The following is a 22,900-nucleotide window of genomic DNA, read 5'->3' as shown; positions in this document are numbered from 1 at the left end:
CACAGTCTAATCGGGGGAGACAGACAGACAAAAACAAGACAAATTATCAGGATACATAGAATCAAGGGGATGTACACCTCATGAACAAAATAAATAGGGTAATAAAAATATATACAAATGAGCACAGTGCGGAGGGGAGGGGAAAGGAGAGGGGGAGGAGCAGCGGGAAAGGGGGGAAAAGGGGCTGGCTTAGCTGAGGGGAGGTGGGGGGGGGGGCAGAGAGGGAGCAGAGGGTACCGCATGGTAAAAACTCTTCACCTTTGGCTTTAAAGCAGTCCATCACCTTGACCCCCTCCTACCTCTCCTCGCTTCTCTCCTTCTTCAACCCAGCCATCACATTTCGTTCACCCGGTGTTACCCTTCTCACTGTGCCTCGATCTCTCCTGTCTCACTGCCAACCCCGGGCCCACGTCCCGCCTCTGGCCTAGAATGCCCTCCCTCCTCAAATACAACAGACAATTACTCTCCCCCCTTCAAAACACTATTGAAGGCACATCTCCTCCAAGAAGCCTTCCTAGATTAAGCCCCCCTTTTCATTCATTCAATATTCAATAGTATTTATTGAGCGCTCACTCTGTGCAGAGCACTGTACTAACCGCTTGGAATGGACAATTCGGCAACAGATAGAGACAATCCCTGCCCAGTGACGGGCTCACAGTCTAATCTGGGGAGACAGATGGACAAAAACAAGACAACATAATCACGATAAATAGAATCAAGGGGATGGACACCTCATTAACAAAATAAATAGGAGTTTACTATGTGCAAAGCACGCTGCCCCACACGCCCCCGCACCACTGAGACAGACACACATCCCAAACACTAAGTCAAAAATGCAGATTTCAGGGAAAGGGGAGCAGTGTGCCCAAGTGGAAAGAGCCCAGAGCCGAGAGTCAGAAGACCTAGGTTCCAATCTCGACTCCACCGATCTGCCGAGGGACCTTGGGCACATCACAACTTCTCTGTACCTCAGCTTTTCCTCATCTACCACTCCCTTCTGCATCACCCTGACTTGCTCTCTTTGCTCTTCCCCCGAAGAGCATCTGTAATTTTATTTATCTGTACAGTTATCTGTCTTCCCCTCCCTAGACTGTGAGCTCTTTGTGGGCAGGGAATGTCACTGTTTATTGTTGTGCTTTCCCAAGCACTTAGTACAGTGCTCTGCACACAGTTAGTGCTTAATAAATACGATTGAATGAATGAATGAATGGAGGGAGGTTCTGCAGGTGTCAGTCCTGGAACCAGTCTACTATTTATATGAGAAACCTGGAAAGAGGAATTAAGAATATACTTAACAGATTCTCAGATGATATTTTATTTAATGAGGCTGCTCAAATAATTCCAAATGACCTCATGTTACCCGTCGCGTGGAGACGGGTTTGAGGACTGGCATGGCGAGAATGAGAGACTGGAGTCAGAAAGGCTGAGCCACACAAAATCTATTCCACGAGGCCAACTGAACTTCCGTTTTAAGAGGAATGTACGTAATTTAGTTATTCACACGCAGAGAATTGAACTTCCCTCTCAGGAGGAATCCACTTATGTGTTACTCACATGTGGTGAAGCAACTAGCTCCTGCCCACGAATGCTTCTCGTTCGGGAGGAATTCACTTATGCATCACCCACAGCCCCACGAGCGTTCAGCAGGACATTGACCTTTCATTTAATCATTCGATCGTATTTATTGAGCACTTACACCGTGTAGAGCCTTGTACCAAGCGCTTGGGAAAGTACCCTAAATAAACAGTGCCCACAACGAGCTTCCAGTCTAGAGGTGGGGGAGACATCTTGGAGGAGATGTGTCTTCAGTAAGGTTTTGAAGGAGGGAGAGTAATCATCTGTTGGATTTGAGGAGGGAGGGGGTTCCAGGTCAGAGGCAGGATGTGGCCTGGGGGTCGGTGGCGAGATAGGCAAGGGCAAGGCACAGTGAAAAGGTGTGAGGGACCTGTCTCAGAGTCCCTCACTTGGTGCAGACAGAGCGGGCATCCCATGCTCTGGACAGACGTGACACTCAGATGACCGGTGCAAGCCTCCATCCGCCCCCCAGAACTTCGGAGGCGGCAGGTATTTATCACCTGTCGTTCCAGGCCATTTGGGCTTTCAGTTTCCACTTGTCCGATTCCCATCCCGCCCCACTGCTCCTCCGTATCTTATTTGGTAGACACGGGGGCGAGCTGTGTTCTTGGCCAGGGATGTCCATCTAGCAGTTTCAACTGTGGGGTGGTGTCCCACCCGTACTTCCAAGTTCCGCTTGATTGGCTCGGGCAGCCATGAGATGGCGTTTTGCCCTGAGACAGCGGGTGCCCTGGTTCACCTTGGCAGACCTTGAAAATAATAATGATGTCGGTATTTGTTAAGCGCTTACTATGTGCCGAGCACTGTTCTAAGCGCTGAGGTAGACACAGGGGAATCAGGTTGTCCCACTTGGGGCTCACAGTCTTAATCCCCATTTTACAGATGAGGTAACTGAGGCACCGAGAAGTGAAGTGACTTGCCCAAAGTCACACAGCTGACAAGTGGATGATCGGGGTTTCGAACCCATGACCTGTGACTCCCAAGCCCGTGCTCTTTCCACTGAGCTACACTGCTTCTCTTTGGAAAGCTAGTCTTAGAAAACTAGTCTTAGAAAACTAGAAAGCAGCGTGAGCCCCACGTGGGACAACCTGATCACCTTGTATCCCCCCAGTGCTTAGAACAGTGCTTTGCACATAGTAAGTGCTTAACAAATATCATTATTATTATTATTATTAATAAAGAGGTGAAATTAATAGGGTCCAGTGCATATTCAACTCAATGGTTACTGCCTCATCATTATTTAATAATAAATAATTGGGCATTGTATTTAATTTTAATTTTGGTCATTATTTAATAATAAAGAATGGTTATTATTACTAAATAACCTAATTAGCAATCTACTAAATGAACTAATCTCTCATCTCTCCACCCTATTTTCCCTCCCTACTGCCTCTCCCATACATTGGAGTCCCCGCACCACACGGGGCTCACAATATAGTGGGGAAAGAGAACATCTACGTAATCCCCATTTTACAGATAAAGAAACGGAGGGGCATAGAAATTAAGTGATTGGTTTATCTTCAAAATGAAGGTCGGCGTGGAGCTGGGATTAGGCCCCAGCTCTCCTGACTCCCAGACCCGTGCTTTTTCTAGGACACACTGTACCCTCTGCTGTTTTCCTCAACAGCTTGGACAAATTGTCAGAAGGGGAAACAGTGAAGTAACCTGTGCTTCAACCCCCAGGAATTAATTTTTTCGGTGAATGCTGTGATAAGAATAAAAAGCATCTAGGAAGGAAGGGGTGAAGTGACTTGGCATTTCCACTAGACTGTAAAACCTTAAAAGACAGAGGTCGATTCTACCAGTTTTATAGTACTCTCCCATTTACACTGTTTGCCACAGTAAGTACTCAATAAATATCATTAAGTGATTAAAGCTGTCTTAAATGAAACTAAGGAAAAAGGAAAAAAAATATGCATTGTACTTTAAAAAGGGTTATAACTTTTTCTAGAAAAATGAAAAGTTGGTACAACTGTAGGTGAAAAAAGGCCCCTAAGAAACACTTCATTCCCCTGTCGATATTGAATGCTTTTTGGGTGCCAAGCTCTGGGGAAAAATATGATAATCAGACACTGATAAGCTCATTACAGGCAGGGAATGTGTATGCTAATTATGTTGGATTGTACTCTCCCAAGCGTTTGGTACAGTGCTCCGCGCGTAGTAAATGCTCAGTAAAGACCATTGATTGGTATTTTCAAGCAGCGTGGCTCAGTGGAAAGAGGCCGGTCTTGGGAGTCAGAGGTCATGGGTTCTAATCCTGACTCAGCCACTTGGCGGCTGTGTGACTTTGGGCAAGTCACTTCACTTCTCTGTGCCTCAGTTCCCTCATCTGTAAAATGGGGATGAAGACTGTGAGCCCCACGTGGGACCACCTGATGACCTCCTATCTATCCCAGCACTTAGGACAGTGCTTGGCACATAGTAAGTGCTTAGCAAATACCATCATTATTATTATTTAAATAAATTAGAGATAGAATAGATGGCAGAATATAAGGATATCTAGGTAAATGTCGTGGCATTAGTGGTGGAGTTAGAATCGAAGCGTTTAAGGGGTAGAGACACAGCACATAATCCCTGATCCTCGGGAGGCTCGCTGTGTAAAAAGGAGCTAGGGGCTTGGGGACACAAACCTCCTCACCGTCCCTCACCGTCCCTCACCGTCCCTCGGTCTCACCTATCCCGCCATCGACCCCTGGGCCACGTCCTCCCGCAGTCCTGGAATGCCCTCCCTCCTCACCTCAGACAATCTAATTCTCTTCCCCTTTTCAAATCCCTACTTAAAACTCACCTCCTCCAAAAGGCCTTCCCAGACTGAGCTCTTCCCAGACTGAGCTCCCCGCTTTTTCCCTCTGCTCCCTCTACCCCCCTTCACCTCTCCGCAGCTAAACCCTCTTCTCCCCCCTTTCCCTCTCCTGTCCCACCCCCTCAGCACTGTACTCGTCTGCTCGACTGTATATATCTTTATCACCCTATTTATTTTGTTTATTTTGTTTAATGAGATGTACATCACCCTGATTCTATTTAGTTGCCATTGTTTTTATGAGATGTTCTTCCCCTTGACTCTATTTATTGCCATTGTTCTTGTCTGCCTGTCTCCCCCGATTAGACTGTAAGCCCGTCAAACGGCAGGGACTGTCTCTATCTGTTGCCGGCTTGTACATTCCAAGTGCTTAGTACAGTGCTCTGCACATAGTAAGCGCTCAATAAATACTATTGAATGAATTACACAAACGAGGAAAGATTGAAGTCATAAAAGACAGTAAAACATAATAATAATGATAATGTTAGTATTTGTTAAGCGCTTACTAGGTGCAGAGCAGTGTTCCAAGTGCTGGGGTAGATACAGGGTAATCAGATTGTCCCCCCTCGTGAGGCTCACAGTCTTAATCCCCATTTTCCAGATGAGGGAACTGAGGCCCAGAGAAGTGAAGTGACTTGCCCACAGTCACATAGCTGATGTGGCAGAGGTGGGATTCGAACCCATGACCTCTGACTCCCAGGTCCGGGCTCTTACCACTGAGCCACGCTGCTTCATAACACAGGGGACCATGAAAAACACAGTAATAATAAAATGGCATGAGCACTGCTATCTGGAGTTCAAAAGACCCAACGACCTTAGCCAAAAGCTTTCCCAACTTCCTATAGTATTAGTAATAATAATATTTATTAAATGCCTGTTGTGTGCAGAACACTGTGCTAAGCACAGTGGAAAAATATATGATCCCTGAGAGCTCAAAGTCTATGGATATGAGGACCAGAGGGGTGGATGACAGATAAACAAGAAATATTGAAGTAATAAAAACCCCAAAATTTCTTCAACTGCAAAATAAGACTTCAATACCCTCCTACTTAGACTGGGAGCCCCACGTGGATCAGGAGTCTGTCCATCCTGACTGACTTGTAATAATAATAATTATGGTATTTGCTAAGCGCTTACTATATGCAGAGCACTGTTCTAAGCGCTGGGGTAGACACAGGGGAATCAGATTGTCCCACGTGGGGCTCACATTTTTTTAATCCCCATTTTTACAGATGAGGTAACTGAGGCACAGAGAAGTGGCTTGCCCAAGGTCACACAGCAGACAAGTGGCGGAGTCAGGATTAGAACCCACGACCTCTGACTCACAAGCCTGACTGACTCCCAATTCTGCTTCACTTGAATCTACTTAGAACAGTGATTGACACATAGTACGTGCTTAACAAATACCATAAATATCAAAGTCCAAAGGTCACAGATTGAAATGTGTAGATGACTCAGAAGGGAGAGCCGGCTGGCAAAAAGAGGGCTTAATCGGGGAAGGCCTTCTGGAGGAGATGTGATTTATTAATGCTTTGAAGGTGGAGAGAGAGGTGGGCTGGGGTCTATGGACAGGAAGGGAATTACCCTATTTATTTTGTTAATGAGATGTACATCACCTTGATTCTATTTATTTGCTATTGTTTTAATGAGATGTTCATCCCCTTGATTCTATTTAATGCTATTGTTCTCGTCTGTCCGTCTCCCCCGATTAGACTGTAAGCCCGTCAAAGGGCAGGGACTGTCTCTATCTGTTACCGATTTGTCCATTCCAAGCGCTTAGTACAGTGCTCTGCACATAGTAAGCACTCAATAAATACTGTTGAATGAATGAATGAAAGGGAATTCCAGACTAGGGGGAGGACGTGGGAAAAGGATCGACGGCGAGATAGACGAGGTCGGAGCACGGTGAGGAAGCTGGAGATAGAGGATCGGAGTCTGCTGACTGGACTGTAGCAGGAGATGAATGAGGTGAAATACAGTGGAGTGAACGGACTTCATTCATTCAATCAATCAATCCTATATATTAAGCACTTTCTGTGTGCAAAGCACTGGACTAAGCGCTTGGGAGAGCACAATATAACAATAGCCCACAACGAGCTTACGGTCTAGAAGGGGAGACAGACATTAATATAAATGCATCCATTCATTCATTCATTCAATAGCATTTAGTGAGCGCTTACTATGTGCAGATCACTGTACTAAGCACTTGGAAGGTACAATTTGGCACCAGATAGAAACAATCCCTGCCCAGTGACGGGCTCACAGTCTAATCGATGAGGAAACTGAGCCACAGAGAAGCTGTGACTCATCCAAGACAACAAAGCAGGCAAGGGGTAGGGGTGAGATCAGAAGGCAGGTCTTCTGATGCTCAGTCCCGTGCTCTTTCCACTAAGCAAACTGTTTCTAGGTGAGGTCTGAAAATGGGGGAAGAAAAAACCAGGAAGGAGACATAAAGAGAACTAGACAGAGTCAAGCTTCACTCTCTGTTCCCACTAAAATGGACGTAGCAGCAACAAGAAGACACATATGGCCTAGTGGAAAGAGCACAGGCCTGGGAGTCAGAGGACCTGGGTTCTAATCCCACTCTGCCACTACCCTGCTGTGTGACCTTCACTGCAGCTCAGTTTTCTCATTAGTAAAATGGGGATTTGATATCTATTCCCCCTACTATTTAGACTGTGGGTCCCATATAGGATCTGATTATCTACCCCAGCACTTCGGACAGTGATTGGCACATAGTAAGTGCTTAATGAGAAACATAATTATTATTAAAAGTATGGAATAACCCTCCCCACTATTCCCCAGGTGACACCGTGCTCCCACAGATCCTGTCTTTATGAATTATTACAGATATGAGCATAGTTGCTGTGGGGCTGGGATGGGGGTGAATAAAAGAAGAAGGTCGGGATGATGCAGAAGGGAGAGGGAGAAGAGGAAAGGAGGGCTCAGTCAGGGAAGGTCTCTTGGAGGAGATGAACTTTCAGTGAGGCTTTGAAAAGGGGGAGCTCAGTTGTCTGTCATATATTATAATAATAATAATGATGGCGTTTGTTAAGCACTTCCTATGTGCCAAGCACTGTGGGAGGGTGTTTCCAGGCCAGAGGCAGGACGTGGGACAGAGGTAGGAATCGAGAAAGGGCAAGATTAAGGTACAGTGAGAAGGTTGGTACTAGAGGAGCGAAGTGTGCTTACAGCCCACAAGACTTCTCTACTTTTAGTCGGCTGGGAAGATTGTTCCTGGAGCTGGGGCTATGACTTGCAGCCTCAAACTCTACTGACTTGCCCAAGATCATACAGCAGGCAAGTGGAAGGGTCTGGATTAGAACCCAGGGCCTCTGGCTCCTAACTCAATGGTTTACCATTTGGTCATGCTGCTTCCCAATATATCTTGTAACCACTCATTCCTGACACAGGTAATGAGCACTTAATACCATTATTATTGGGCAGGGATTGTCTCTGTTGCCGAATTGTACACTCCAAGTGCTTAGTACAGTGCTATGCACATAGAAAGCGCTCAGTAAATACTATTGAATGAAATACTATAAAAGAAATTACTCTGACACTCAGGGTAATGCTTAAATGTCACAAATGGAAGTTGGATTTAAGGCTCTAAAAATCTCCTCCATTCCCTCTCTCCTCCTGCCCCTTTATTAACTATCCCATCTTTTCATTCAGTAGTATTTATTGAGCACTTACTATGTGCAGAGCACTGTACTAAACACTTGGAATGTACAAATCGGCAACAGATAGAGACAGTCCCTGCCCTTCGATGGGCTTACAGTCTAATCGGGGGAGACAGATAAGAACAATGGCAATAACAATGGCAATAAATAGCCCAGCAGTATCTCATGAGGAAATAATAATTATAATGATGGCATTTGTTAGGCGCTTACTATGTGCCAAGCACTACTCTCAGCACTGGGGTAGATACAATCGATGCTTAGAATTCCTTAAACTCCCATTCTCTCCTAGACCCCCTCCAATCTGGCTTCCGTCCCCTCAACTCTACCGAGACTGCTCTCTCTAAGGTCACCCGTGACCTCCTTCTTGCCAAATCCAATGGCTCCTACTCCATTCTAATCCTCCTTGACCTCTCTGCTGCCTTTGACACTGTCGACCATCCCCTCCTCCTCCATACCTTATCTCACCTTGGCTTCACGGACTCTGTCCTCTCCCGGTTCTCCTCTCACCTCTCTGGCCAGTCATTCTCGGTCTTCTTCGCTGGAGCCTCCTCCCCCTCCCATCCTTGAACTGTTGGAGTTCCTCAAGGGTCAGGTCTCGGCCCTCTTCTGTTCTCCATTTACACTCACTCCCTCGGTGAACTCATCCTCTCTCACGGCTTTGACTACCATCTCTACGCAGATGACACGCGGATCTACATCTCCGCCCCTGTCCTCTCCCCCTCCCTTCAGGCTCGCATCTCCTCCCGCCTCCGGGACGTCTCCACCTGGATGTCGGCCCGCCACCTAAAACTCAACATGAGCAAGACTGAGCTCCTCATCTTCCCTCCCAGACCCGGTCCTCTCCCAGACTTCTCTATCACCGTCGATGGCACGACCATCCTTCCCGTCTCTCGGACCCGCAATCTCGGTGTCATCCTTGACTCGTCTCTCTCGTTCACCCCACGCATCCTATCCGTTACCGAGACCTGCCGGTCTCACCTCTACAATATCGCCAAGATCCGCCCTTTCCTCTCCACCCAAACGGCTACCTTACTTTTACGGGCTCTCCTTATATCCCGGCTAGACTACCGTGTCAGCCTTCTCTCTGACCTCCCTCCTCCTCTCTCGCCCCGCTCCGGTCTATTCTTCACTCTGCTGCCCGGCTCATCTTCCTGCAGAAACGATCTGGGCATGTCACTCCCCTTCTTAAACAACTCCAGTGGTTGCCTATCGACCTCTGCCCCAAACAAAAACTCCTCACTCTAGGCTTCGAGGCTCTCCATCACCTCGCCCCTTCCTACCTCTCCTCCCTTCTCTCTTTCTACCGCCCACCCCGCACGCTCCGCTCCTCTGCCGCCCACCTCCTCACCGTCCCCCGGTCTCGCCTATCCCGCCGTCGACCCCCGGGTCACGTCCTCCCGCGGTCCCGGAAGGCCCTCCCTCCTCACCTCCGCCAAACTGATTCTCTTTCCCTCTTCAAAACCCTACTTAAAACTCACCTCCTCCAAGAGGCCTTCCCAGACTGAGCTCCTCTTCTCCCTCTACTCCCTCTGCCATCCCCCCTTTACCTCTCCGCAGCTAAACCCTCATTTTCCCCTTTTCCCTCTGCTCCTCCACCTCTCCCTTCCCGTCCCCACAGCACCGTACTCGTCCGCTCAACTGTATATATTTTCGTTACCCTATTTATTTTGTTAATGAATTGTACATCGCCTCGATTCTATTTAGTTGCCATCGGTTTTTACGAGATGTTCTTCCCCTCGACTCTATTTATTGCCATCGTTCTCGTCTGTCCGTCTCCCCCGATTAGACCGTAAGCCCGTCAAACGGCAGGGACCGTCTCTATCTGTTGCCGACTTGTTCATCCCAAGCGCTTAGTACAGTGCTCTGCACATAGTAAGCGCTCAATAAATACTATTGAATGAATGAATACAAGGTCATTGGGTTGTCCCACGTGGGGCTCACAGTCTTAATCCCCATTTTACAGATGAGGTCACTGAGGCCCAGAGAAGTGAAGTGACTTACCCAAAGTCACATAGCTGACAAGGGGAGGAGCCGGAATTAGAACCCACGACCTCTGACTCCCAAGCCCGGGCTCTTTCCACTGAGCCACGCGCTTCTCCCACGTCCTCTCAAAATCACCATCATCAATGGTATTTATTGAGAGCACTTGCAATGTGCAGAGCACTGTACTAAATGCTTGGGAGAGAACACTAAAACAGAGTGGGTAGACACACTCCCTGCCCGTATCAAGCTTAGAGTATTAGAAGGTGATATAGACATTAATATAAATTAATAAATTATGGAAATGTTTGTAAGTGCTGTGGGCCTGGGGGGATAAATCCCAGGGCAAGGGAGATGCAGAAGGAAGAGAAGCAGCGTGGCTCAGTGGAAAGTGCACTGGCTGGGGAGTCAGAGGTCATAGGTTCAAATCCCTGCTCTGCTGCTTGTCTACTGTGTGACTTTGGGCAAGTCACTTCACTTCTCTGTGCCTCAGTTCCCTCAACTGTAAAATGGGGATTAAGACTGTGAGCCCCATATGGGATAACCTGATCACCTTGTGTCCTCCCCAGAGCTTAGAACAGTGCTTTGCACATAGTAAGCGCTTAACAAATGCCATCATTATTATTATGAAGAGGGGGAAGAGGAAATGAGGGCTTAGGGACGGAAGGCCTCTAGAAGGAGACAGGATAATAATTTGTTCATTCATTCAATTATTTATTGAGTGCTTATTGTGTGCAGAACACTGTACTAAGCACTTGGAAAGAACCATTTGGCAACAGATAGAGACAATACCTGCCCAACAACGGGCTCACAGTCTAGAAGGGGGGGGGGAGGCAGAGAACAAAACAAGTAGACAGGCATCGATGCAAATAAATAGAATTATAGATTGATACACATCATGTATACCATAATAATTATGGTATTTAATAATGTTGGTATTTGTTAAGCGCTTACTATGTGCCGAGCACTGTTCTAAGCGCTGGGGTAGACACAAGGGAATCAGGTTGTCCCACGTGGGGCTCACAGTCTTAATCCCCATTTTACAGATGAGGTAACTGAGGCACAGAGATGTTAAGTGACTTGCCCACAGTCACACAGCTGACAAGTGGCAGAGCTGGGATTCGAACTCATGACCTCTGACTCCAAAGCCCGTTCTCTTTCCACTGAGCCACGCTGCTTCTCTGTTAAGGGCTTACTATGTGCCAAGCACTGTTCTAAGCACTAGGGTCGATACAGGGTAATCAGGTTGCCCTACGTGGAGCTCACACTTTTAACCCCCATTTTACAGATGAGGTCACTGAGACACAGAGAAGTCAAGTGACTTGCCCAAGGTCACACCAGCAGGCTATTAATGGGGCTTTGAAGGTGAGGAGAGGGATCAGATGTCATTCATTCATTCATTCAATAGTATTGAATGTAGAGAAGCAGCGTGGCTCAGTGGAAAGAGCCCGGGCTTGGGAGTCAGAGATCATGGGTTCGAATCCTGCCTCTGCCACTCGTCAGCTGTGTGACTGTGGGCAAGTCACTTCACTTCTCTGGGCCTCAGTTCCCTCATCTGTAAAATGGGGATTAACTGTGAGCCTCACGTGGGACAGTCTGATTACCCTGTATCTCCCCCAGCACTTAGAACGGTGTTCGGCACATAGTAAGCGCTTAACAAATACCACCATTAATATTATCATTGATTGAGTGCTTACTATGTACAGAGCACTGGACTAAGCGCTTGGAATGTACAATTCGGCAACAGATAGAGACCATCCCTGTCCAACGTGGGGCTTACAGTCTAATCGGGGGAGACAGACGGACAGAAACAAGACAACTTAATCGCAGTAAATTGAATCGAGGGGATGTACACCTCATTAACAAAATAAATAGGGTAATAAAAATATATCCAAATGAGCACAGTGCTGAGGGGAGGTGAAGGGGAAAAGGGGGAGGGAGCAGAGAGAAAAGGGGAATCTCAGGGTGGGAAGGCCTCTCGGAGGAGGTGAGCTCGCTGAACAAGGCCCATTCCTCTCCATCCAGCCTGCTACAATGTTACTCCAAGCACTTATCCTCTGAGGCCTTGAGTGCCACATCAGGTCCTTGCTGACTTCCCAGCCGCCTGCCTCTCCCCATTTCGGCCCACACTTCACCCTGCCCCCCCGTTCAGTCCGTGTTTTCAGGCCATACGAGGTGCAGAGCACTGGACTAAGCTGTTGGGCAAGTACAATACGACAGCATTAACAGATACTTTCCCATCAAACAGAAACGATTTAGCACCGGATTTAAAACAATCGGCTGGCCCGCCGCTCTTTTCTCCTTAATTGCCAACTCATTAACCCAGTCTGCACACTTGGCTCAGTGGAAAGAGCCCGGGTTTGGGAGTCCGAGGTCATGGGTTCGAATCCCGCCTCCGCCGCTAGTCCGCTGTGTGACTTTGGGCAAGTCACTTCACGTCTCTGTGCCTCAGTTGCCTCAGCTGTAAAATGGGGATTATTAAAACTGTGAGCCCCACGTGGGACATCCTGATCTCCTTGTATCCCCCCAGTGCTTAGAATGGTGCTTTGCACATAGTAAGCGCTTAACAAATGCCAACATTATTACTTTGCACTTATACTATATATGCACATATGTGAAGATATATAACTTATCTTCACTTTGCACCTCCTCTATCTCGCTGCCGACCTCTCAACCATCTCCTGCCTCTGACCTGGAAGGCCCTCCCTTTTCATTTCTGACGGACAGTCCCTCTCCCCACCTTCAGAACCATATTCCCCGACCCATTTCATTCATTCATTCAATCGTATTTATTGAGCGCTTCCTGTATGCAGAGCACTGTACTAAGCGCTTGGAAAGTACAATTTGGCAACACATAGAGGTAATCGCCACCCAACAACGGGCTCACAGTCTAGAAGGGGGGAAACAGACCACTAAACAAGTAGACAGGCATCTCATCTAAAGCATCAACATAAACAAAATTATAGATATTCATTCGTTCAATCATATTTATTGAGCGCTTACTATGTGAGAACACTGTACTAAGCGCTTGGAATGGACAATTCGGCAACAGATAGAGACAATCCCCGCCCAACGACAGGTTCACAGTCTAAAGTCTTGGAGAAGCAGCGTGGCTCAGTGGAAAGAGCACTGGCTTTGGAGTCAGGGCTCACGAGTTCGAATCCCAGCTCTGCCACTTGTCGGCTGTGTGACTGTGGGCGAGTCACTTAACTTCTCTGGGCCTCAGTTCCCTCATCTGTAAAATGGGGATTAAGACTGCGAGCCCCAAGTGGGACAACCCGATTCCCCTATGTCTACCCCAGCGCTTAGAACAGTGCTCGGCACATAGTAAGCGCTTAACAAATACCAACATTATTATTATTATTATTAAATGGGGGACAGACAGTAGTCAGGCAGATATATACACATCAATAAAATAAATAGAATAATAAATATGTACATACATACACAAGTGCTGTGGGGAGGGAGGCAGAGCAGAGGGAGGGAGTCGGGGTGATGGGGAGGGGAAAAGGAGCAGAGGGAAAGGGAGGGCTCAGTCTGGGAAGGCCTCCTGGAGAAGGTGAGCTCTCAGTAGGGCTTTGAAGAGGGGAAGAGAGTTAGTTTGGCGGATGTGAGGAGGGAGGGCATTCCGGGACAGCGGGAGGACGTGGGCCAGGGGTCGACGGCGGGACAAGGGGGGAACGAGGCCCAGGGAAGAGGTGAGCGGCAGAGGACCAGAGTGTGCAGCTTGGGCTGCAGACAGAAAGGAGGAAGGTGAGGTGGGAGGGGGCAAGGTGATGGAGAGCTTTGAAGCCAAGAGTGAGCAGTTTTTGCAACCTGCGAAGGTTGACAGGCAACCACTGGAGGTTTTGAGGAGGGGAGTGACGTGCCCAGAGCGTTTCTGTAGAAAGATGATCTGGGCAGCAGAGTGAAGTACAGACTGAAGGGCGGAGAGACAGGAGGTTGGGAGCTCAGTCTGTCTCCCCTTCTAGACTGCAAGATTCTTCTCCCACTCCCTTTGGCATCACCCTGATTTGCTCCCTTTATTCACTCTCTCTCCCGTGGCACTCAAGTACCTATCTGTAATTCATTTATCTTAATATTTGTCTCCCTTTCTAGACTCATTGTGGGCAGGGACCATGTCCACCAACCATCACATGGTTCTACCCCAAGCGATCGAACTCCAGACTGTCAGCTCGTTGTGTGCAGGAAATGTGTCAGTTTAGGGTTGTACTGTATTCTTCCAAGCGCTTAGTACAGCGCCCTGTACACGGTACATGCTCTATCAACAAGATTGATTGATTGATTGAGGGCAGGGAACGCATCTACTACTACTACTACTAATAATAATGTCTGTATTTGGTAAGCTCTTACTATGTGCAGAGCACTGTTCTAAGCGCTGGGGTAAATTCAGGGTAATCAGGTTGTCCCACGTGAGGCTCACAGTTAATCCCCATTTTACCGATGAGGTAACTGAGGCCCAGAGAAGTTAAGTGACTTGCCCACAGTCACACAGCGGACAAGTGGCAGAGCCGGGAGTCGAACTCATGACCTCTGACTCCAAAGCCCAAGCTCTTTCCACTGAGCCACGCTACTTGTCAATCAACTGGTATATACTACTCTCCCACATGCTTAGCACAGTGCTGCGCATAGCATAAAAGAAATGCAACTAAGAGTTTCTGTGTTAAAGGAACATGTGGCCAGCCACAAAGCAGGTGTTGAAATGCTTACTACATGAAAGGACACGTTTCGACATCTCACTGCAACCCAGTTGTACTTTATTTCTCCTCCAGCTTTTACTCTGACTTGTTTCCCTGGCAACGACCAGAGAACATCTGCTCCCGCTTGTTACATAATTAGCAAGTAGGGGGGCTTGCGAATTAAGATATTTAATAATAATGATAATAATGTATTTGTTAAGTGCTTACTATGTGCCAAGCACCGCTCTAAGCACTGGGGTAGATACAAGGTAATCGGGTTGTCCCACGTGGGGCTCACAGTCTTTATCCCCACTGTAATAATGTTAATAATGTTGGTATTTGTTAAGCGCTTACTATGTGCAGAGCACTGTTCTAAGCGCTGGGGTAGACACAGGGGAATCAGGTTGTCCCACGTGGGGCTCACAGTCTTCATCCCCATTTTACAGATGAGGGAACTGAGGCCCAGAGAAGTGAAGTGACTCGCCCACAGTCACACAGCTGACAAGTGGCAGAGCCGGGAGTCGAACCCATGACCTTTGACTCCAAAGCCCGTGCTCTTTCCACTGAGCTACGCATACATATATATATATATAATACATATATAAATATATATATGTATACACATACATAATATATATACATATATAATAATATATATGTATACATATATATGATACTATTGTATATATATTCATTCATTCATTATATATATTATATATACACACATATAATACTATTATATATATAATATATATAAGTATATGTAAGTATATACACACACACACACCCATTTATATACATACACATACACACCCATACATATATACACACACACACAAAGTAGCACTATACTAATAATGTACAGTATAACAATGAGTTATTATTATTTGATTTTAAATAATATTTCATTATTATTAAAGCCACCCTGCTTCTCAATACTAGTCAATACTACTCTACTATAATATACTATATATATATATATGTACATATAGTCTATACAGTGCACTACTATACTAATAATCTATGATGTGCTAAGTACAATAATAATGGTAGTCGGTGGGGCAGAGCAGCTACAAATAGACAGTCTATACAGCCCACTACTAGCCTAATTATCAGTGCTACGTGCTAACTATAAGAACAGTAATAAGGATGGTTGGCAGTGGGGCTGCGCAGGCGCAGAAGCCGCAGGGCCCGAACCCTTTGTTCCCCTCCCCCCTCCCTCTTCCCCCTCCCCCCGCAGGGTTAACGTTTCCCAACCGCCCTTGCGCGGCGTCACGCGGAGCCGCCAGCCAATCACAACCCGCCCTCCTGGAAGGGGGGGGAAAGAGCCGCCCACGCCGGAACGTCTTACGTCACAAGGCGTAGGCCGCCCACCAGGGCGGGGGGGGGGGGAAACTAGTTCCGGCGGCGCCGGGCGGAGGGAGACGGCGCGGCCGGCGAGGCGGCCCTGGGCGGAGGCCGCCCACTCTCTGTTCCCGCCCGGGCCCCAGCAGGCCGCAGGCCGCCGCCCCCCCCCCCCCCCCCCCGGCCTGCATTTCTATTACTGATCGCCCCATTCATTTTGTTAATGAGGTGTCCATCCCCTTCATTCTATTTATGGCGATGACGTTGTCTTGTTTTTCTTTTGTCCTGTTTTGCTCTGCCCCCGCTTAGCCTGGGAGCCGGTCCTGGGGCAGGACTGGGCTTCATTCATTCATTCGTTCGTTCATTCATTCATCCATTCATTCAATAGTATTTATTGAGCGCTTACTCTGTTGTGCAGAGCACTGTACTAAGCACTTGGAATGTACAAGTTGATCCATCCATCCATCCATCCATCCATCCATCCATCCATCCAATAGTATTTATTGAGTACTTACTCTGTGCAGAGCACTGTACTAAGCACTTGTACTAAGTACAAGTTGATCCATCCATCCAATCATTCATCCATCCATTCATTCATCCATTCACCCATTCATTCAATGATAATGTTGGTATTTGTTAAGCGCTTACTATGTGCAGAGCACTGTTCTAAGCGCTGGGGGAGATACAGGTGGTCCCACGTGAGGCTCACAGCCTTCATCCCCATTTTCCAGATGAGGGCCAGTGAAGTGACTTGCCCACAGTCACACAGCGGACAAGTGGCAGAGTGGGGATTGGAACCCATGACCTCTGACTCCCAAGCCCTGGGCTCTTTCCACTGAGCCGTGGATGTTACTGACCTAAGGGGAGGAAAATCAGGGAAGATAAGTAGTGGTGTTTAGGTGGGCTAGGAATAGGGAGATGGGGTATTTATCGACTGACAGTCGTGCTACGAAGCATCGATGAAAAGAAAAATAGTTTTGTAGAATAATTTGACCAATTTCAAATGGGCAGCGTGGCTCAGTGGAAAGAGCCCGGGCTTGGGAGTCAGAGGCCATGGGTTCGAATTCCACCTCTGCCACTTGTCAGCTGTGTGACTGTGGGCAAGTCACTTCACTTCTCTGGGCCTCAGTTCTCTCATCTGTAAAATGGGGATTAACTGTGAGCCTCACGTGGGACAACGTGATGACCCTGTATCTACCCCAGCGCTTAGAACGGAGCTCTGCACAGTAAGTGCTTAACAAATATCAACATTATTATCCACACGCCACATATTCACACCCTCACACCACACACGTGTGCAAGCCCTGCTACCCTGGAAAGAAGGTCTCATCGCAGATATTTTGTGACATTTCCTTCGCTTCTGCTCACAGTTTACCTCGGACCGAGAAGTGATTTCTACAGCTAGAGTGCTACTTGGGGTGGGGAGATAGCGAGAAGAGGAGAAAAGGCCGTTTCGAACCTTTGCACACTCATCAGAGGAACGGGGATGAATGTCCTCTTCCGGAAAGGGAGTAAAGGGGAGTCCGCTTATCTGCTGTGGGACTTTGGACAAGGCGTTTCACTTTTCTTGTGAATTTCCTCAATTAATAATAATGTTGGTATTTGTTAAGCGCTTACTATCTACCGAGCACTGATCTAAGCATTGGGGTAGATACAGGGTAATCAGATTGTCCCACGTGGGGCTCACAGTCTTAATTCTCATTTTACAGATGAGGTAACTGAGGCACCGAGAAGTCAAGTGACTTGCCCAAAGTCACACAGCTGACAGGTGGCGGAGCCGGGTTTAGAACCCACGACCTCTGACTCCTAAGCCCGTGCTCTTTCCACGGAGCCACTTATGTACTTACTACATACGTGTGTGGAGTTGGGGGTGGGGCGAATATCAGAGGTCCAAAGGTTACTCATTCATTCAGTCGTATTTATTGAGCGCCTACTGTGTGCAGAGCACTGTACTAGGCGCTTGGAATGTACAATTTGGCAACAGATGGAGACAATCCCTGCCCAATAACGGACTCACAGTCGAAACGGGGGAGACGGAACAAAACAAGTAGTCTGGCGTAGATATCGAGATGAATAGAATCAGAGAGATATACACATCATTAACAAAATAGACTAATAAATAATACATACAAATATGCATAGTGCTGTGATGGGGGGAAGAACAGAGGGCGGGAGAAGGGGGAATAATAATAATAATGTTGGTATTTGTTAAGCGCTTACTATGTGCAGAGCACTGTTCTAAGCGCTAGGGTAGGTACAGACTCTGCCCCTTGTCAGCTGTGTGACTGTGGGCAAGTCACTTTACTTCTCTGTGCCTCAGTTCCCTCATCTGTAAAATGGGCATGAAGACTGTGAGCCCCATGTGGGACAACCTCATTCCCCTGTATCTACCCCAGCACCTAGAAAAGTGCTCTGCACATAGTAAGCACTTAACAAATGCCAACATTATTATTATTGCAGCCTAATTAGGTTGTCCCACATGAGGCTCACAGTCTTAATCCCCATTTTACAGATGAGGGAACTGAGGCACAGAGGAGTCAAGTGACTTGCCCGCAGCCACACAGCTGACGAGTGGCAGAGCCGGAATTCGAACCCATGACCTCTGACTCCCAAGCCCGGGCTCTTTCCACTGAGCCACGCTGCTTCTCGTGGGGAGGGGAGGAGGAGCAGAGGGAATGGGAAGTAATAATGTTGGTATTAGTTAAGCGCTTACTATGTGCAGAGCACTGTTCTAAGCGCTGGGGGAGATACAGGGTAATCAGGTTGTCCCACGTGAGGCTCACAGTTAATTCCCATTTTACAGATGAGGTAACTGAGGCTCAGAGAAGTGAAGTGACTTGCCCACAGTCCCACAGCGGGCAAGTAGCAGAGCCGGGAGTCGAACCCATGACCTCTGACTCCGAAGCCCAGGCTCTTTCCACTGAGCCACGCTGCTTCTCGTGCAGGGAAGGCCTCACGGATTAAAGCGCGGAGATGACACAGAAGGGAGAGTGATGCGGGGAAAAGAGCGCTTAGTTGAGGAAGGTCTTTTGGAGGAGGTGTGACTTAGGAATGCTTGGCAGGGGGAGAGAGTGGTGGGTTGGGGTCTGCGGACAGGGGGAGGGAGTTGCGGGCGGGGGAGAGGATGTGGGACGGGGTTGGCGACGAGAAAGAGGAGATCGGGCCCCAGTGAGTAAGACCAAGTGGCCCAAGATCAGCAAAGTGTGTGGCTTGGCCTGTAGGAGATTAGTCAGGTGACTTGAGATGAGGGCAAGCCCTTACTATGTGCTAGGCACTGTTTTAAGTGCTAGGCTGATGATGATGTTGGTATTTGTTAAGCGCTTACTCTGTGCAGAGCACTGTTCTAAGCGCCGGGGTAGATACAGGGTCATCAGGTTGTCCCACCTGAGGCTCACAGTTAATCCCCATTTTCCAGATGAGGGAACTGAGGCACAGAGAAGTGAAGTGACTTGCCCACAGTCACACAGCGGACAAGTGGCAGAGCCGGGAGTCGAACCCATGACCTCTGACTCCCAAGCCCGGGCTCTTTCCACTGAGCCACGCTGCTTCTCCAGCTTGTAGGGTGCTTGTATCTAATAACCTGGGACAACATGATCACTTTGTATTCCCCCGCCCAGCGCTTAGAAGAGTGCTTTGCCCGTAGTAAGCGCTTAACAAATACATCATGATAACAATGATGTATTTGTTAAGCGCTTACTACGGGCAAAGCACTGTTCTAATAACTGGGGTGGATACAGGGTAATCGGACTGTCCCACGTGGGGCTCCCACTTTTAATCCCTCTTTTACAGATGAGGGAACTGAGGCCCAGAGAAGTGAAATGTCTGGCCCAAGGTCACACAGCAGACACGTGGCAGGGCCGGAATTAGAACCCACATCCTCTGGCTCCCAAGGCCGGGCTCTTCCCACTGAACCACGCCGCTTCTACAAGCTAATCAGGTTGGGCGCAGTCCTCGTCCCACCTGCGGCTCACAGTCTTCATCCCCATTTTACAGAGGAGGGGACCGAGGCCCAGAGAAGGGAAGTGAATTACCCAAGGTCACCCAACGGAGAAGCCGCGTGGCTCGGTGGCAAGAGCCCGGGCTTGGGAGTCGGAGGTCGTGGGTTCTAATCCCGCCTCCGCCACTTGTCAGCTGCGTGACTCTGGTCAGGTCACTTCACTGAGCCTCAGCAACCTCCTCTGTAAAATGGGGATGAAGACTGTGAGCCCCAAGGGGGACAACCTGACCACCTTGTATCTACCCCAGCGCTTAGAACAGCACATTCATTCATTCAGTCATATTTATTGAGCGCTTACAATGTGCACAGCACTGGACTAAGCGCTTGGAATGGACAATTGAGCAACAGATAGAGACAATCCCTGCCCAACGATGGGCTCACAGTCTCAACGGGGGAGACAGCAAAGCAAAATAGAACAAAAGACAATTCATTTATTCTGTAGTGTTGATTGAGTGCTTACTATGTGCAGAACACTGTACTAAGCGCTTGGAATGGACAACTGGGCAACAGATAGAGACAATCCCTGCCCAATGATGGGCTCACAGTCTCAACGGGGGAGACAGCAGAGCAAGACAGAACAAAACAAAAGACAATTCATTCATTCAATAATATTGATTGAGCGCTTACTTTGTGCAGAGCACTGGACTAAACGCTTGGAATGGACAATTGGGCAACAGATAGAGACCATCCCTGCCCAACGACGGGCTGTCTAATCGGGGGAAGACAGCAAAGCAAAATAGAACAAAACAACAAGATAAACAGAATCAAGGAGATATACCTCACTAACAAAATAGGGGAATAAATAATATATACAAGTGAGCACAGAGCCACTTCTCAGCTGGGTGACTCTGGGCAAGTTACTTCACTTCTCTGGGCCTGAGTTACCCCATCTGAAAATGGGGATTAAAATAATAATAATAATGGTGGTATTTGTTCAGCGCTTACTATGTGCAGAGCACTGTTCTAAGCGCCGGGGTAGATACAGGGTAATCAGGTTGTCCCACGTGAGGCTCACAGTCTTCATCCCCATTTGACAGATGAAGTCACTGAGGCACAGAGAAGTGAAGTGACTTGCCCACAGTCACACAGCTGACAAGATTAAAACTGTGGGACAACCTGATCACCTTGTATCTTCTCCAGTGCTTAGAACAGTGCTGTGCACATAGTAAGTGCTTAACAAATGCCATTATTATAAGTGCTCAAATACTATTGAATGAATGAATAAGCGCTTAACAAATGCCATTATTATTTTTATAAGCACTCAAATACTATTGAATGAACGAATAAGCGCTTAACAAATGCCATTATTATTATTATTGTTGTAAGCGCTCAAATGCTATTGAATGAATAAGGGTTCAACAAATGCCATTATTATTATTATTATTATAAAAGCCCAAATACTATTGAATGAAAGAATAAGCGCTTAACAAATGCCATTATTATTATTATTATTATTATTATTATTGTTATAAGCACTCAAATGCTATTGAATGAATGAATAAGCGTTCAACAAATGCCATTATTATTATTATTATTATTATCGTAATAAGCGCTCAAATAGTATTGAATGAAAGAATAAGTGCTTAACCAATGCTATTATTATTATAAGCGCTCAAATACTATTGAATGAATGAATAAGCGCTTAACAAATGTCATTATTATTATTGTTATAAACGCTGAAATACTACTGAATGAAAGAATAAGCGCTTAACAAATGCCATTATTATTACTATTATTATAAGCGCTCAAATGTTATTGAATGACAGAATAAGCGCTTAACAAATGTCATTACTATTATTATTATAAGCGCTCAAATAGTATTGCATGAATGAATAAGCGCTTAACAAATGCCATCACTATTATTATAAGCGCTCAAATGTTATTGAATGAAAGAATAAGTGCTTAACAAATGTCATTACTATTATTATTAAAAGGTCTCAAATAGTATTGAATGAATGAATAAGCGATCATCATCATTATTATTGTCATTGCCTCCCCTCTCTTACTCTTTCTCCCCCAGCTCCTCCTCACTCTCTACCAGTGTGGCTCAGTGGCAAGAGCCCGGGCTTGGGAGTCAGAGGTCATGGGTTCGAATCCCAGCTCTGCCACTTGTCAGCTGTGTGACTGTGGGCAAGTCACTTAACTGTTCTGTGCCTCACTTACCTCATCTGTAAAATAGGGATTAACGGTGAGCCTCACGTGGGACAACCTGATGACTCTGTATCCCCTCCAGCACTTAAAGCAGTGCTCTGCACATAGTAAGCGTTTAACAAATACCAACATTATTATTATTATTACCCTCACGCTTAATGCAGTGCAAGGGCCCGTAGTGGGCGCTTAAGAAGCTACCCCCATTCCAAGCGCTTAGCCCAGTGCTCTGCACAGAGTAAGTGCTCAATCAATACTAGTGAATGAAAACGGAGGGGTGAGGATTAAAGCCTGGGTGTTAAGCAGTAGTGTCTGTGGGAAGAAGATCCTTCAGCTGTGTGACTGTGGGCAAGTCACTTCACTTCTCTGTGCTTCAGTTCCCTCATCTGTCAAATGGGGATGAAGACCGTGAGCCTCATGTGGGACAACTTGATTACCCTGTATCTCCCCCAGCGCTTAGAACAGTGCCCTGCACATAGTAAGCGCTTAACAAATACCAACATTATTACTATTATTATTAGTGTCCATGGGAAATAGATCCTTCAGCTGTGTGACTGTGGGCAACTCACTTCACTTCTCTGGGCCTCAGTTCCCTCATCTGTAAAATGGGGATTCAGACTGGGAGCCTCACGTGGGACGACCTGATGACCCTGCATCTCCCCCAGTGCTTAGAACAGTGCTTGGCACATGGTAA

The sequence above is a fragment of the Ornithorhynchus anatinus genome, chromosome 1, assembly GCF_004115215.2.
Source record: "Ornithorhynchus anatinus isolate Pmale09 chromosome 1, mOrnAna1.pri.v4, whole genome shotgun sequence".
In the NCBI taxonomy this organism is placed as follows: domain Eukaryota; kingdom Metazoa; phylum Chordata; class Mammalia; order Monotremata; family Ornithorhynchidae; genus Ornithorhynchus; species Ornithorhynchus anatinus.
This window is presented reverse-complemented; position numbering follows the sequence as displayed.